Raw genomic sequence first — 14,298 nt, forward strand, 5'->3', positions numbered from 1 at the left:
ATATTTACTATATCTATCTATCTAAATACCTATTTAGTTTCCTGCTCCGAGTCAGGAAACTAAAATACCTCTTGGTCTAGGTAGACACTTTCACTGAATGGGTACAGGCCTTTCCTGCAGGGTCTGAGAAGGACACCGCGGTCATTTCTTCCCTTCTGTCAGACATAATTCCTTGGTTTGGCCTTCCCACCTCTATACAGTCCGATAACACACCAGCCTTTAGTAGTTAAATCACCCAAGCAGTTTCTCAGGCTCTTGGTGTTCAGTGAAACCTTCATACCCCTCACCGTCCTCAATCTTCAGGAAAAGTAGAACAGACTAATGGTCTTTTAAAAACACACCTCACCGAGCTCAGCCTCCAACTTAACAAAAGGGACTCCATCAAGAATAGAGCCCAAAAACTCACCAACCAAATAAGTAATTACACTGAATCCCCTTGGACACTCTCTAATTAGAGGTCCTGGGTCCTCCTAATTCTTAGTCCTTTAATACCTGTTTTTCTCCTTCTCTTATTCGGAACTTGTGTCTTCATTTAATTTCTCAATTCATATAAAACCACATCCAGGCCATCACCAGTCATTCTATATGACAAACGCTTTTTTTTTAAACAACCCCACAATATCGCCCTTTACCACAAAAATCTTCCTTCAGCTTAATCTCTCCCACTCTAGGTTCCCACATTGCCCCTAATCCCACTTGAAGCAGCCCTGAGAAATATCACCCATTATCTCTCCATACCACCCCCCAAAATTTTCACCACCCCAACACGTAAACACTATTTTGTTTTATTTTTCTTATTAATATAAGAAGACAGGAATGTCAGGCCTCTAAGCCTGAGCCTGGAGATACATCCAGATGGCCTGAAGCAAGTGAAGAATCACAAAAGAAGTGAAAATGGCCAGTTCCTGCCTTAACTGATGACATTCCACCATCGTGATTTGTTCCTGCCCCACCTTAACAAAGCCATTAACCTTGTGAAATTCCTTCTCCTTGCTCAGAACCTCCCCCACTGAGCACCTTGTGACCCCTGCCCCTGCCCATAAGAGACAAACCCCCTTTGACTGTAATTTTCCACTATCCACCCAAATCCTATAAAACAGCCCCACCCCATCTCCCTTTGCTGACTCTCTTTTTGGACTCAGCCCGCCTGCACCCAGGTGAAATAAACAGCCTTGTTGCTCACACAAAGCCTGTTTGGTGGTCTCTTCACATGGATGCCCGTGACAGGCTCAAGTAATCCTCTGTCCTCAGCCACCATGCCCAGCTATTTTCTCTCTTCCTTTCTCTCTGTCTCTCTGTCTCTCTGTCTCTGTCTCTCTCTCTCTCTCTCTCTCTCTCTCTCTTGTAAAGGCAAGCTGTTGCCCAAGCTGGTCTTAAACTCCCAGCCTCAAGCAATCTTGCCTCAGCCTCCAGAATAGCTGGGATTACAGGGATAAGCTACCAAGCCCCGCAGATGTGAACTATTCTTTTTCCCACCAAAGATGCCTATGCTCCCAACTAAGATTCTCAGCATTGCTCATGCTCTCTCTTGGCCCAATGAGATGGGTCCTTTTTCTCCTTCAGCTTGGTCCTCCTCCTCGCCCGCCGCCCCCTCCGTCCAGCCCCTGCAATGAGACTTTGAAGTTGATGTCAATTTGCCCCCTTACCACACCATTCCGAACTCCTAGGTTTTGCTGGGATGGTTTGATAGTTTTGAACTCTGTATGATAGTCTCTTCTTTCTGTTTGAAGATAATTTAACAAGCATATTATGCTACTCCCAGACAGCTTCATCATGTTCATCTGCATGTAATTGTGCATACACATATATACAATATTATATTTAACTACATATCACTGATCACCATGTACCCTCCCCTTCATCTCCCCATCTTTAGTCTATCTTTGGCTTCATTTCTCATTTAATGAACATTATTATCAAGTCCCTTTTCAGACGGATCATGTGAGTATACACTTCTAGTGAAGGATGACCTTGACTGAGTATGGATTTGGTGTCTCCATCCTTTCCACTCAGCTGTCTGTAGATGCAATTCCACCATCTTCAATCTTTTAGTTAATGCAGAGAAATCTTATGTGAGTCTAATTATTCCTCCTTTGTAGATAATTTATTTCTGCCAGGAAGCTCATAAAACCTTCTCTTTATCCTTAGATTCAGGGATTTACCAGGATATGCCTATATCTATGCCTTTGCTGATTAATCCAGGCCTAGAACTTGGTACAACTTTTCCATCCACAGACTCCATTTTTTTCTTTGGCTCAAGAAAGTGGTCTTCTATTAAGTCTTCTCTTCATTGATTGTCCTTTCTGTATGTATCCCTTTCTTATTTTCTGAAATTCCTGTAGTTCATGTATTAAGTCTCCCGCCTCTGTCCTCGTAGTCTCTTATCTTGTCTCTCCTGATTTCAAAGCCATGTTGCTCTGAGATTTCAGATATTTCGTGTGCTTGGCCCTCTGAGCCACTGACTTAGGCCTCAGCTATGACTGATACCTCCTATTCCTTTGTTTAGCTCAGAGACTAGTCCCAGGGAGTCTTTTTCTTACTGTCACCTGAACATATTTATATTACTCTTATATTTTAAAATTCAAGTCATCATCTGCTTCCCCCAGGCCCTCTGTTTCACTGAGCACCTGTTCTGTCTATCATGGCTTCCCCCTCTGTCTCTACCTTCGGACCCTCTAGATAGGTTATGGGTTTTTGTTTTTGTTTTTTTACCTCTTTAGGGTGCTGGTTTAGTTTGATTATTAATGTGTCCTCAGCAGAAGTTTATGCAGGGGAAAAGGTAGAGCTGGTGCAGACCACGGGTTAGCCCCTGGCCCCACTGCTGAGGCTCCTGGCTAGCAGGGCCTCCCTGCTGTCAAGGCTTCCTGTGCTGACCCAGAATCAAGGGAAGGCAGGACTTAACTCACTATTTCATTGTCTTCTTCAGCAGTTGACGTCTAAGGGACCAGGCCCATTGTGTGGGTAAGTGGTAGCCTTTTCTTCACTCCCTCTGAAGTCCTCAGGTCTCTGAGGCCCAAGTGCTTCTCACTGGGTATCTTAAAATGCCCAGTGCTTACCCTGGAACTCCAAGAAGGTGATGTCTTGGCCCTCGTTCAACACCACAGGGGTACGGGGGATAATGATTCATAGCTGTAATTACCACAAGGCCAGGACCCCGTCCTCCTCCCCCCACACCCCCCACTCCCCGGCTCTGGAGCTTAACTCCTTCTGGGGATCTGTGGACAAGGCAAACAGAATGGAGAAGGGAAGAAGGGAGACAAGGGCTCAGCCAGTTAACAAACTTCCAGATTCCCCCTCATCAACTCATTAGTACTAAACATTAGAAGGAGGGAGGATGACACAGGGAAAAAAATGGGACAAAAAAGAGTGGAGCATTTTGCAAATCAAGATGTTTAGGAATTTGAGACTAATATCTATTAAGCATCTACTATGTGCCAGATAGACATTGATACTTTTGTACATTATCACATCCCATTCTCTTATCAATCCTAAAATTAGATATGTTTATCCTCAATTATAGATGAGAAAACAGCTACAGATGAGAGATTCAGGAAGATTCATCCAAAAGTTCAAAGTCTAACGGGTAGAAGAAATGGCAGAGATAAGATTGAAATTGGAATAAGGTCTTCCCTATTCTGAGATCATGATCTTTTACTACACCAAACTGAGCACAAGTACTTTCAAATATTTTTCTTAAAAAACAGACAAACTACTCTGTCTAGTAGTGTCTGGTTATTTTACAAGGCCTTGTAACAGTCACATCTCCCAGTGGTGACACTACTTGGAATGAACATGCAGTTTCTGTGCAGGGGAAGAATTCATTTTCCTCCTGTAAGAATCCGCCAGAACTAAGAATAGGCCAGGGACAACCTGTGTATTTAATAGAGCTCTGCATCAGGAGCGCCAACCTGGTGAAGCATCCCCTTGGCTAATGAAGGAAGGCAGAGAGATGGCTGTTGCCTTCGTGCTGAGGCAGGGCTGGGATCACCAGAACTTGCCTCTCAGAGGTGCTGGACACCCGTGCACCCTCACACGCACACATAGGCTGCTATGGTTTGAATGTGTCCCCAAATTTTATGCGTTGGAAACTTAGTCTCCAAAATCATATATTGATGGCATTTGGAGGTAGGGTCTTTGAGAGATAAATAGGATTAGATAAGGTCATCAGGGTGGGGCCCCCCATGGGGGGACTGGTGGTTTTATAAGAAGAGGAAGAGAGAACTAAATTAGCACACTTGCTCTGTCTTGTCATGTAATGCCTCCTGCTATGTGATGAGGTAGCAGGAAGGCCCTCAGCAGATGCTGATGTTATGCTCTTGGACTTCCCAGCCTCCAGAACTGTAGGATAAATAAACCACTATTCTTTATAAATTGCCTAACTGTGTTGTTCAGTAATAACAATAGAAAATGGACCAAGACACATGCATCCACACACATGACATGTACACATCATGCACACACACACCACAAACATACACACATGCACATCCATACCAGACATGCCACACATACACCACACACATACATACACATGCACACATAACCATGATACACATACACACAAACAATCAGAGCATACACCTAGCACATGATGCATATACACACACGGCACACACGCACGACATCCCACATCACAGCGTACTCACTGTGCATAAATATGCATAATACAGTACTGCACACACACCACAGATGCACACACATAACACACACATGACACATACCACCACACATACACATGCAAACCAGCACACAGTTTATTCATATCATATATGTGCAACACATCATATGGTATCACAGCACATGCACACACATCCTACATACATACATGCACCACACACATATACATATACATACACATAGATACATGCACACACACCACATATGCACGTGCATATGACACATATACGAATACACGCACACAGACACACAAACAATGTACAATTTAATACTTCCTTCAACTTGAGTGTTTGCTGGACTCAAGTCAAATATCTTTAGCATAAGAGCAAAGAATAAGAACTTCCCAGTTAATTACTTTGTATTTTTTAAAAACTGTCTTTTTTTAACTCATGGCTTTTATATATTGCACAAGTAGCTTTATGCTAGCCATAAAGCAAATGAGAAAGATGGGAAAATATTCAACCGGAATCCCTCTAGTCCAGTCCAACACTTCGTTTTAATTTTTCCCCATCTCTCCACATCCCTTCCTCAGATGAAGGCATATTTTACAAAGCTCCAGTGTGTTTTCACTTATCTTTTCCTGTGTTACAACATTACTTTCAGAGTTATTGTTATCAGCCAAAATTTGTTCCATCAAGTGGAGATGTCTTAATCTACTTTGTTGTGTAAATATCTCCACTGCTGTATTTTTTTAATTGTTTGTAAAGATTTGCCACCATATGTAACAGCACAGGGAACATTTTCGTGGAGAGGGGTTCTACTGTTTTGGAGGCTGGATCAGTGGGTGGGTGGATGGGAGAGGTTGAACTCAAATTTCATCTTTGTGGGACTCTTGAAGAAACCCAGAGATGGCGCGAGGTACTCAGAGTGAGAGGCTGAGCTAGAAGGGTCCAGCCACCCATCTGCCCTCCAGCCAGAGCTTTGCTTTTGTCTCTTAGATGTTAGACCTTGGAAGACAGTGTTGTTTTATCAAAAAGTGGCACTGCTGAACATATGTTTGAAACTCAGAGGTCAGAATTAGACCTAAGCAGATTCCTATCCAGCTCCCTTTTGTTCATTAAGATGTATTATCATTCATGAATGGGCATTGCATTTAATTAATCATTCATTCAGCACTTTTTGAAGATCCATTCTGTGCCAGGCTAAATTCCAAAGGTAAGCATACGAAGAGGGAGTCCCTGCTTAATTGGCCCCAGTTTAGGACAAGTGAGAGAGACACTCTAATGATAATCATGATAAAAGTTTACATTCATCAGATTTTTACTAGTCACCAGTATATTCCCTTGTTTAATTCTCATAAGAGCCTTTTAAGGTTTTACCTGTGATATGCCCATTTTACAGATGAGGAGATCTAGGCTTAGTAATGAGCCAAAGGTCCAGGGGTAATAAGTGTCATGCTGAGCTCTCTACTGCCATGCAACCCTGCATCTCTTGAAGAGATGACTTGTCAAACCATATGACAATGGCAGCACTGTGCAGTATAAGCCATACAGTACTTTACAGTGCTATGTAGTATAAACCCTGGAACATCACGTGCTTTCCGGGACAAAAACAGCAGGAGCAACAAGGAGGAGAAATTTCCCTGACAAAGAACAATGGAATGTGGGGTTTTAAGCATAGCAAGTCCTTTTGGGCTCTTTGGAAAACTGGGTCAGCTCCCAGTGCTGAACACCATTTTTGCCTGGGGTTTTCTACCTGGAACTCTGTTTCTTGCAGTGTAGACGTCATTACTGCCCCCCAGGGGACTGAATGATCTGACAATGCTCCCCAAAGTTAATGACCAAAAATTATGCAAAATCTCAAGGAAATGAGAAGCAGGAAAAATGTCCCTCACTCCATGCCATCATCCTTCCCTTTGCGGTTAAAGTTTTGAGATATGAAAACCGATCTGTTTTTACACAAACCCCATGGATGCTTCTGGAAATGAAGAAAAGGCTGCATTTGCAAGGAGGTAAAAGAAGGTAAGGTGGGCCCTCTTTGGCTCTGTTCTCTCCCTCTTACAGATTTCTGAAAAGTCATCATTTGGGGGACAGGAAACAGCCTGGGATCTAGCTACCAACTCAAAGCGTAACCCTAGGCGTGTCACTTCCCCTGGATGGCTCTTAGCCTCTCCTCTTGGAAGGCATTAGACCAGGTGTTTACAGTCTGGGCTGTCCAGAGAAACTGAGCCAATAAGAGCTAACTCACCTTTAGACACACATACTTTATGGATATCTTTATATACCTATATATCCATATCTATGTAGATATATAGGTACCTATATATGCATATATTATATATTTTATATATGTATTGTAAAAGGAAAATCTTGGGGCCCCAAAATTACTAAGCCAAAGGGAAAAGTCAAGCTGGGAACTGCTCAGGGCAAACCTACCTCCTGTTCTATTCAAAGTCATTCTTCTGTTCACTGAGATAGATGCACACCTGATTGCCTCCTTTGGAAAGGCTCATCAGAAACTCAAAAGAATGCAACCATTTGTCTCTCACCTACCTGTGACCTGGAAGCCCCCTCCCTGCTTTGAGAACCAAAGTATTTCTTACATATATTGATTGATGACTCATGTCTCCCTAAAATGTATAAAACCCAGCTATGCCCTGACCACCTTGGGCACATGTCATCAGGACTTCCTGAGGCTGTGTCACAGGTGTGCATCCTCAACTTTGGGAAAATAAATTTTCTAAATTAACTGATGTTCAGGGTTCACAGTACATACAATACAAATTTTGTTTATATATACCCATGTATATACATACCTCCATATATACTTTATACATATACCTTCATATATTTTTACATATTTATGATTTATATGTACACATATAGAGAGGGTATTATGTGAAGGAATGGGTTCCCGTGGTTGTGGGGCCCGGCAGGTACAGTGTCCGTAGGGCAAGCCAGCGGACTGAACACTCAGGCCCAGGTCGAAGCTGCAGTCTTCAGGTAGAATTTCTTCTCCAGGGAACTTCAGTTTTTACTCTTTAGGCCTCTGACAGATTAAATGAGGCCAATCTATATTATGAAAGATAATTTCTTTTAGTTAAAGTCACCTGATTGTGACTGTCAACCATATCAACAGAAAACCTTCACAGCAGCCAACATCTGGAGTGTAGTTGATTAAATAACTGAGTACTAGAGCCCAGTCAAGCTGACTCACAAGGCTAACATCCTACCAGGTGGTCTCCAAAGTCCCTTTCAGCTGAGAAGGAGCAAAGGCTTACTGATCCTCTGGGCCCCAGCGATACCAGAGGAAGTAGGGGATGCCCCTGGGATGGGTCTGTTCAAGCCTCCATCGTTTTTCACCCTTCCCACTAAGCCCAGTGCAGGCTCTGGAGAAGAGAGCCTGGTCCCTACCCCAGCTCTGCCACACAGCAGCTAGGAGCTCTTAGGACTAAAACCTGGTTTTCTCACCTATCAAAAGGTGGATAAATGGGGCCGGGTGTGGTGGCTCATGCCTGTAATCCCAGCACTTTGGGAGGCTGAGGCCAGTGGATCACCTGAGGTCAGGAGTTCAAGACCAGCCTGGTCAACATGGTGAAACTCCTACTAAAAACACAAATTAGCCAGACAGAGTGGCAGGTGCCTGTACTCTCAGCTACTTGGGAGGCTGAGGCAGGAGAATTGCTTGAACCTGGGAGGCAGTGAGCCAAGGTCGCACCACTGGACTCCAGCCTGGGTGATAGATAGAAAGAGTCTCAAAAATAAGGTGGGGGGATAAATGGTCCTCACCTCAAAGGCCATTAACAGTTAAAGGAAATGGTATTTGTGAGCTGCTTAGCAGAGTGACAGGCACATCAAAAGTGCTCAGAAAATCTGTGCTCAAAAACCCGATACTCACAGCCTGGGGAGCCAGTTACTCTCCCCTTGTTCTCTCTAAAACCCACTTCAGTCAGGCTGATGCCTCCGCCCCTCCCCCAGAGTTGCTGTGGTCAAGGTCAGCTGAGCCACCAGCAGCAGTGCTGCCCTGGCCCTTCCCTCACTTCTGGAAACACTCCCTTACTTCGATGTCCCAAGTCCAATACATGACCTCATCATCCTGCTTCCCTGGCTGCTCCCTCCCCTCCCCTTCCCTTAGTTGGTCCCTCCTTATCACCCTCTATACCTCTTCCCTGTTTAGTTTTATTCAATTGCTATGTGAAACTTGTTTATTTTCCCTGGCTCCTCCCACCGTGAATCCATGAAGGCAAGTGCTTTGACTGTTTTGTTAATTACTTTACCCCAGTGTCTAGAAGAGTGCCTTGAGCATGGATGTTTGTCTGTGGACGAATCAATACATGTGATTGATGATGACAATGGTGGCAATGGCAGTGACGACATGATGAAGTGTGCATGTACCCTAGATGCTGCGGACACGTGAGACACTGCTCAAACAACACCCACTTTGGACGGAACAAAGATGTGCAGTGAAAAGTATATAAAAGGGCTGTGATCAAATCTGACTTCTCATCCCAGTACCCTCTGTTCATTCCGAGTAGTTTAACCTACCTAAGCTGGATTCATCCCAGAGATTTAGACAATATCCAGCCCAAGAACCAAGGGACAGTCAGATTCTACCTCTAACTGAAGACGGTAAGTGCACCCACCCACACTTGGAGAACTCTCTTCCCTGAGATAGGCTGGCTTGACTGGCTGGAGCCGAAGTGGCTGCCCTCTTCCCACATTCACCTGCTAATGGCTTGTGTCTGGGCTTATGTCTCTTTGCCTCAGACCCTGGCCACTGACCTGCCCCCAGCTCCTTCTTCTGCTTTCCCCAGCCTCTCAGCTTCCAAAGATACTGCCTAGAGCCCTTTATAGCTGCTTTCCTTCCCTTCTAATTTCTCTTCCTGCCTTATTTCACCAGCATGTATACTTTACTTATTTTAATTACAGTGAGCTTACAATTTTGAATCCAGCTTTTAGTCTTAACATCATGGCCTCCACATTGTATGCAGTTACAGCATGTTTTCGTTTTTATGCCCCAGTAAGCGTGCTGATTGGATTATCCATCACCCATTCAGTGTCGGAGCTGGGCTCTGTGCTAGGTCCGTCTTGGTTTCCAAGGAGCTTGTAGCCTGGCTTCACGATTTCATGCCCACGCTAGCTCAAATAGTCCTTATTATTGGATGTTTGGGGTTTGTTCAGATATCCCCTTTGGTAAATGATTCTGGGATTAATATCGTTGGGCATAAGGGTTTTCCCAGTTTGGGGGTCGTTCATTTCTTTGACCTTTTATGGAGCACTTCTATACTGTCAGGTGGTCTGCATTCAACTTGGCAACACCCCTGCACTCCCATCCCCTTCTTTGCTGCATCACAACCAAATTTCCCAGAATCATCTTTAAATTAAGTTTCTCTTTCATTTCTACAAATGAGAAGCCCTTGCTTGACACGTGGAAGGAAAAAGAGAAGAAGCTGATTCTGTTCAAAGGATTCTGAGGATAGGCAGCTGGGATTGTCAGTACCAAATGTCCTTTGCTTCTTAGTGTCCACTGCAGTCCTCCTGCTCCAGGTACATGGGCAGCTGGGATCACCGATGATGCCTTTGCTATAAAACCCAAGCCTTTATGCTACCTCAGAGGGATGATGTGGTGTTCCTCTCATATCCTCTCTTCGGGGGCGGACGGGTTACAGTTGTATCCCTCACTGGACATTGCCCTCCCAGTGGGGTTTGGCCTTGCCCAAGCTTACATCCTTTCCAAGAGAATGGCCAGTAGCCAGTGGCTGGCCCGTGCCCAGTTACAAAGGCGCAGCTCTCTTTTTCTGGTTTGAGACAACACCAAAGGACCATCCCAGCTCCAGAGCTTCCTGTAAGACTGGCTGAGGCTTTGTGGCAACCACACTGAGAGTCAGTACCTCCTTCCACCCAGTCTTCCTTCCTCTCCTTACAGCTGCATCCCCAAGACACTTTTCAGAAAACCTTCTATATACAACTGTCCTTCTCAGAGCTGTTTCCAGGGAACCCCTAGACACTGATATTTGCTGCCCAAGCTCTTACAATACTCACATAAGCCATACAATTTCAGAGCATGTATTTGCTATGGCAACTGCACTGATTATCTTGACGAAAACAGAAATTGGGGTTGGAAGTAAAGCTCTGTTATGGCAACAAACCTAAAATATGTGATACTTGCCTCATTGTGGGGTGACAGGCATTGAGGAAAATTATAACTTAGGATGCAAATATGTCAATTCATGTTGTCATAAAACACTACCGTGTGTGGCGAAACCTGCCTACGGTTATTTGGGAAGCAGACCATATGCTTACTAAATTGACAATTCTAGGGTAGGGCTTGGAAAACATATGTTCAGTGGTATGTTTTGGTTGCTATTGGCTGCATTTCATAAGGTTTTATAAGAAGAGATGAGCTTACAGTGAAAAAAAAAGGTTGGGGTAGGGGAGCAGAGAGGGAGGAATAGAGAGAATCCAGAAATCTGAAGATTAGTTGTATGAAAAGCTAAGTGCTTCTGGATCCCAAACAGGAAGACATGGAGCAAAAAAGGCTTTAAGGTATAAAAGCTCAACCAAACTTCCCTGTAAAGATCAAATTCATGGCAAAGAGTAAGGGCAAGATTTTCCTACCTACTACTCCAGATGACCTCAGTGGTGCCTCCATTGAGTTGGGTGGGGCACACGGCAAGGGAGTGAAGAAGTAATGTAGATTGAGAACCAGTTTTAAAACAATTTTTGGGTGCAGTTACTGATGCATGGATTTGGCTGGGAGCAAATAAATCACAAGTGTATAGCATACCTCAAAGATACTGTTGGTTTGATTTCAGACCACTGAAATAAAGTGAAAATCACAATCAAGTGAGATACATGAATATTTTGACTTCATCTCAAGAGATTTCAGCAATTCAGTGATATCTTCAAGCTTCACTTCTAATTCTAGTACTCTTGCTATTTCCACCACATCAGTAGTTACTTCCTCTGCAAAGTCTTGAACTCCTAGAAATCATTCATGAGGGTTGAAATCAATGTCTTTCACACTCCTGTTCATATTGATATTTTGACTTCCTCCTATGGATAAGGAATGTTCTTAATGGCATTTAGAATGGTGAATGTTTTCCAGAAAGTATTCAATTCACTTTGTCCAGATTCATCAGAGGATTCACTATCTATGGCAGCTGTAGCCTTATAAAATGTATTTCTTAAATAATAAGACTTGAAAGTCAAAATTACTCCTTGATCCATGGGCTGCAGAATGGATGTTGTCTTAGCAGGCATCGAAACAACATTCGTCTCCTCCATCAGAGCTCTTGGGTGACTAGGCTTGTTGTCAAAGAGCAGTAATATTTTGCAAGGAATCTTTTTTAATGAGCAGTAAGTCTCAACAGGGGACTTAAAATATTCAGTAATTTATTCAGTAATCAATTTCATTAATTTCTCCTCTTCAGCTATGGAAGTCCTAGATGGCCTCTTCTTCTAGTAGAAGGCTGTTTCATCTGCACTGAAGCCACCTTCATCAGTGATCTTCTGGATAACCTGCTGCAACTTCTACATCAGCACTTGCTGCTTCCCCTTGCTCTTACATGTTATGGAGACAGTTTCTTTCCTTAAACCTCATGAACGAACCTTTGGTAGCTTCCAGCTTTTCTTGTGCAGCTTCCCCACTTCTCTCAACCTTCGTAGAACTGAAGAGAGTTGGGGCTTTGCTCTGGGTTAGGCTTTGGCTTAAGAAAATGTGGCTGACTTGGTCTTCTATTCTAATCACTAAAACTTTCTCCACATCAGCAATAAGGCTGCTTAGCCTTCTTATCTTTTGTGTGTTCACTGGAGCAGCACTTTTAATTTCCTTCAAGAATTTTTCCCTTACATTCATAACTTGGCTAACTGTCCCAAAAGGCCTAGCTTTTGGTCTGTCTCACTTTTTGACAAGCCTTCCTCACTAAGCTTAATCATTTCTAGCTTTTAATTTAAAGTGAGAGACGTGTGATTTTTCTTTTCACTTCAATGCTTCAAGGCCCATTGTAGGGTTATTAATTGGCCTAATGGCAATATTGTTATGTGTCAGGTAATAGGGAGGCTTGAGGAGATGGGAAGAGATGATAGAACAGCTAATCAATGAAGCAGTCAGAACACATGCTTTTATCAATTAAGTTCACTGTTTATGGCACCCCAAGAGAACTGCAGTAGTGACATCAGAGATCATTGATCACAGATCACCATAACAGATATAATAATAATGAAAAAGTTTGAAGTATTTTGAGATTACCAAAATGTGAAACAGAGACATGAAGTGAGCACATGCTGTTAGAAAAATGAGACTTGCTGAACACAGGGTTGCCATAACCCTTTATTTTTATTTTTTTTTTTGAGACGGAGTCTCACTCTGTCACCCAGGCTGGAGTGCAGTGGCCTGATCTCAGCTCACTGCAAGCTCCGCCTCCCGGGTTCACGCCATTCTCCTGCCTCAGCCTCCTGAGTAGGTGGGACTACAGGCGCCCGCCACCTTGCCCGGCTAGTTTTTTGTATTTTAGTAGAGACGGGGTTTCACCATGTTAGCCAGGATGGTCTCGATCTCCTGACCTCGTGATCCGCCCGTCTCGGCCTCCCAAAGTGCTGGGATTACAGGCTTGAGCCACTGCGCCCGGCCAACCATAACCCTTTAATTTGTGAAAGATGGAATATCTGTGAAGTGCAATAAAATAAAGTTTATACTTGTACTACATTTTTGAGGGTCATATTACCAAATAAACCATACAGACAGACTGAATAAGACCTTCAGTCTTCAAGCCTTAAGGCTTGCACCAAACTTTTAGAACAACTGTCCCTAAGGAGGGCTTATTTCTCAATACCTGATTCATATGCTACCAAGGAAGCTTACAAAAAAACAAATAACCTCATGGATGGAACCAGGCTCATGGAGAAAAGTGAACAAAGAAGCATCTCTCAGAGAGCAAAATTAGAGCCTCACCATGGATGCCAAGGATACAGGCTTTCATGACATCTGCCTAGTGGGATTTCAGAACTGCTATGGACAGTGACTCTATGTACTTCCCATCCTTCCCCTTTCCAAGTGGGAAGTGCCTATTGAGGTCGTATTATCTCAGTTCCATCATTACATATTGGAAGCAGGGATGGCAGGGGAACTTTTTTTTTCCAGTTTGGATATCCTTGGATGTGAACTTGCTGGGAAGATGGCCAGACATCACCCAGAGATCTGAGTTTGAAATGGATGTGGTGACTGGGGGAGATTTTAGAGGAGGGGTTGAGTGAGCTCTATGTGGGGGCAGAAAGAAATGAGGAGACAGTTAGTGATGAGAAGGGCATGCTTGGCAGAGATGGCATGCACCAAATACTCCATGTGCTTCTTTGCACTTCTCAGCCTCTCTTGCAGTTGGATTGAGACTATGTCAATAGTTATTGCCTATGAATGCAAGTGATGTGTGTCTTTCTTGCAGAGGCAGTATACATCAAGTGACATACTAAAAAGTAGAAGAGGCCCCCCTGAGCACATTGAACTTTACACAAGGAAAAACATAAACCTTTATTCCATGAAGTCATAGAGATTCCTGGGTTAGTCAGTTTCTGCGGCAGACCCTAGCCTGTCCTGACTAATATTCTGACTATGTGCTACTTTTCTTCAAGTCACTGAGTAGAATCAGATATTGAATAAAAAAATAACATGTTTAGGTAGTTACAA

The sequence above is a fragment of the Rhinopithecus bieti genome, unplaced genomic scaffold (genome assembly GCF_001698545.2).
Source record: "Rhinopithecus bieti isolate Rb0 unplaced genomic scaffold, ASM169854v2 scaffold_41913, whole genome shotgun sequence".
NCBI lineage: Eukaryota > Metazoa > Chordata > Mammalia > Primates > Cercopithecidae > Rhinopithecus > Rhinopithecus bieti.